The sequence below is a fragment of the Heterocephalus glaber genome, unplaced genomic scaffold (genome assembly GCF_053883595.1).
Source record: "Heterocephalus glaber isolate CG9 unplaced genomic scaffold, H.glaber_assembly_v1.0 deba00001600, whole genome shotgun sequence".
NCBI lineage: Eukaryota > Metazoa > Chordata > Mammalia > Rodentia > Bathyergidae > Heterocephalus > Heterocephalus glaber.
In genome coordinates this window covers 11,594,905-11,598,753 of record NW_028258372.1, presented here as the reverse complement: position 1 = coordinate 11,598,753, position 3,849 = coordinate 11,594,905, and the positions used below count along the sequence as shown (strand labels likewise).

Genomic DNA, 3,849 nt, shown 5'->3' with positions numbered 1-3,849 from the left:
TTAGCATGCATTTACTATGATCTTTATTTTAAAATCATTATTTTTTTGTTTTTGGTAAACTATTTATTTTCACCAATACAGTATTTGGATAATATTGCAAAAATAGAGCATAATTTATAGAATAGGTTTTGTGTTTATGGATAGTTTGGTGGAAGACATGTTCTGATTATTGCTCCCTAGTCTGACCATGTTCAGCCACTGTATTGTTTAGAAGGTTATTCACTTTTTTTGCTATTTGATAGGGTTGGGCAAATTGGTTAGAGCTCACATGTTGAAGACTTAACAGTTGCAAAATATGAAAATAAGCACACTAATTTTTCCTGAGTTTTGTTTATGCCTTTTGAATTCACAACAGTTGTATCTTTGAGGTATTTTGTTATTCTTTAAGAATGCATTTCTTTGTAAGAAATGGACTCTTTTTGGTATGCTTGTTTTTCTTCTTTCCTGTAGGAATAAATTTTTTAAAAAAAATTTGTTTGTATCTCACACAGGTTTGGTGGCTCATCCATTAAAATTCTGAGTTGCCAAATAATCTCTAATTGGATAATTAGTTTGTTGGATATGTGGGAGGTGCCATGAATTTGATTATCAGGATTGTATCTTCTAGTTCTGTATATTTGAAGTCATTTTCTCATGTGCCCTCTTAACTGTGGCCTGAAATTCTGTCTAAAAATATTTATATTGTGTGTGCTGAGCTATCAGTTTCCAGGACAGGTCACTTGAATTGTGTCTAAGGAAGTCTTGTCCCTCTCTGTATTCCTCTGTGTTGTTCCTTAAGTATGAAATATATTCTTTTAATCTTTTATTTTCCAGAAGCAAAAGGTCTGTGTTTTGGTCATGTAAATAGACTTCATTTTCTAAGTTCTTTAGAATTTTAAAATGTTCTTTGATTTTCTGGCTTTCTTGATCTCGTGCTTGTTTCAATTCTTTTTCCACTCTCTCTAGCATTCTAATAAAGCAGAATGAATGTGTCAACCCTTTACCATGTTTTCAACATATCTTGAAAAGTCCCATGTAATATGAGAAATGTAGTTGTTCAGTAAAGTCTCCTCCTGTCTTTGTGCTTTAAATGTCCTATAGAGCTCTTGTAGCCTTCTGTTTTTTATTGTGTACTCTTCTTCTGCCAAATGAAGGTGTGGGAGATTATCAATGAGCTCTTCTTCTGTTTCTTTGCTAATTTTTGTTTCCTTAACAAATCCTCATATATGCTTAACTCATAAATTAGGTTTTTTGTCTGATTATAAATTCCTCCTCTTCTTCTTTTAATTGTGCTGTAACTTTTTCAATCTGTATCACAAATTCATTGATCTCCTTTTCTCTAAGTTTGGTCTCTTCCAGTAATTCATTTCATCTCTGTTCTGCATGCTCAGTTTTACCTGCAATTACTTGTATTTCGGTCATTTTCATGGCTAACCATCATGCATGCTGTTTTCTCAAACAAGCTAGTTTCCACGGAATTAAGATACATCTCTGATTTTCTTTTTCCAGGGTATCACTCAGAATTTCTATTTGTTTTTTATATACTTCTTTTGTTGATTTATGCAGATCCTCAAGTGTAACAAGTCCTTCTTCCATATTTTTGGTGTCTATTTGTCTTTGTGCAAAGAAGTTTTCTTTTTGTGCAGTAAATGCCAGTTGTCTCTGGATTTTGTCATGGAGCTTCCATTTCTGCAAAAAACCTTGATCTTCTTCAGTTAACACAATCCTATATTGTTGTAAATTAGCATTCATTTTCTCTTGTAGCTCTTTGTTCTAAAATCTTTATTATTATTATGGTTTTCCTATAGATAAAATGTTTGTTTAGGTTTACTTTTACCTTGCTCCTCATTTTTCCTTCAGCATCTTAGACTTTTTTCAAGGAACATTTTCTTATTCACTGAAGAATAGTCTTAAAATTCTCTTTAGTTAATATTTGTGGGTGGCAACCACCAATTATTATTTACTTGGAAATGTCTTTATTTTGTCTCCAGTTTTGAAAGATAGTTTTGAAAGTATACATTTCTTGGTTGGCAATTATTTCCTCTCTACAGTTTTTTTCCAGAACACCATGAATTGCCTTTATTTCCATATGCAGCCACGTTTCACCATTTAGTGGTCCTGAACAGAAAGTGGGAGAGTGCAGCAGGTGCCAGGAGGCCAGGCCCACCAGGCCCGGGGTCTCTTGCACACCAAGCTCCTCCTTAGTCCTTGCTGAGCATCTGAGAAGCAGCAGCACCAAAGCCAAAGTCCATGACAGGCTAGGTTCTTTGTTCCAGTTGTCAGATTCTGCACTAGACCCCAGTAGAGGCAAGGACAACTCCTCAAAAGCCCTATAAATCTTCTTCAATGTCCCAAAGCAAAGTGGGTGTGGGGAAAGGGAACCATTCAGAAAGTCTGAGACTCTTTCCAGCCTTACCTGAGGGCTTCTGGCCAAAGGACGGAAGGGTTGTGGAAAGCGTTGGGTGAGGACAGTGTGACAAGGGAGAAGAGGAGTAGGAGGAGGAGGGAGAAAGCGCCCCTCAATCAAGGTGGGGGAGAGATGGCGGAAAGCCCTGAATTCCTCACTGAGGGACAGAGGTAAAGGTTGCAATCTATGCTTCAGCCAAGGGTAGGAGAGGAGGAGAGTGGGCTAGGACGGTGGCTTGGAAGGGAGCATCATTTAAGACTTAAAAAAGAAACCAAGGTGCAGGCAAAACACCCCCCACACCCAGCCGTAGTCCCACAGGTTGCGACCTGAAACCTTCACATTTACTCAACCAGACACCCCAGGCCAGGGCTCCAGGGGCGGAGGAGGGCAAGGAGGGGAGAAGGCGGACCCGGGCCATGTAATCAGAAGCAAGGTGATTGTATGATGTGTCTTTTCACAATTGAGTCAGACGTGCCTCACGAGTCATGATGGGAATCAATTACTTTCTTGATCCCAGAAGTTGAACTATGCGGACAGTGCTTACACTTCACACGATGATTTGTTGTAGTACAACTTAAATATTTCAAACAGACAAAAAATTCGTATCATTTACAATATTTTAAGATAAACTGCCCTTGAATGGAAGCTTCTTTTCCAATACTTTGAGGTTTACAAGATGTAACTAGAAAATTTACTACTGTGAAAAATGAATATTGCTTAAATTGAATTGGGGGTAGGGCATGGAGGGGAAGAGCCTGTGGGTTTTGTTTGATTAACTGTTGTAACACTGTCTTTCAGGCAGCTGAGAAAGTTTCATATTTTCTTTAGACATCATTAAGTGCCGAAGCTGTTGCAGAACAACTTCGATGCTATGTGAGTTCTGTCATTTTGCTGGCACTGATATGGCTCTTGGGTTCACCAGTCCATTTTGAGTGTTAACTCCATTCATATTAAGTTTTGTTACAAATCTTACAAAGGGGGGGTGCTTCTGGGTATTTAGGTCCACATTCTATTTTAAGGCTGTATATTTGTTTTTCATAAATTGTTCTTAGAGGCCCATTACCATCCCTGTCCATCTTGTAAGTGTCATGTCTTCATCATCTTCTAGGCCCCAGATAACTGTGCCATCTCCTACTCCTTTCTGGCCTTCTTTGAGTTCTTCCAACAGTCGGAAATTGCAAGGGACTTTTACTCCTGAGCCCATGCAGTGGCTGCCATCTTGTGTGTCACTGTGGTTCTCATCAGTTTAGTATCTGATACATCCCCTATCCTCTCTACGCTTTGAAAATACTGCTTTGCTTTCCATTGCTACTATTGGAAAGTCAGCTATTAGTTTAATCTAATTAGCATTACTTTGTAGGTGATATGCCTTTTTTCTCTCATAAACTCCTCCTCAAAAAATACTTTCTATTTCTATAAGTCCTATTTTCTACATTTATCTAGATTTTTGAGAGCCTTATATT

The 3,849-nt window shown here is 37.9% G+C and overlaps 2 pseudogenes; both read right to left on the bottom strand.

Annotated features, from left to right (window-relative positions):
* Positions 1 to 600: 600 nt before the first annotated feature.
* LOC101699232 (coiled-coil domain-containing protein 175-like) lies at positions 601 to 2,804 on the bottom strand (annotated as a pseudogene).
* A 354-nt stretch (positions 2,805 to 3,158) lies between these two features.
* LOC101697887 (ubiquitin-conjugating enzyme E2 variant 1 pseudogene) lies at positions 3,159 to 3,610 on the bottom strand (annotated as a pseudogene).
* Between the last annotated feature and the right edge of the window lie 239 nt (positions 3,611 to 3,849).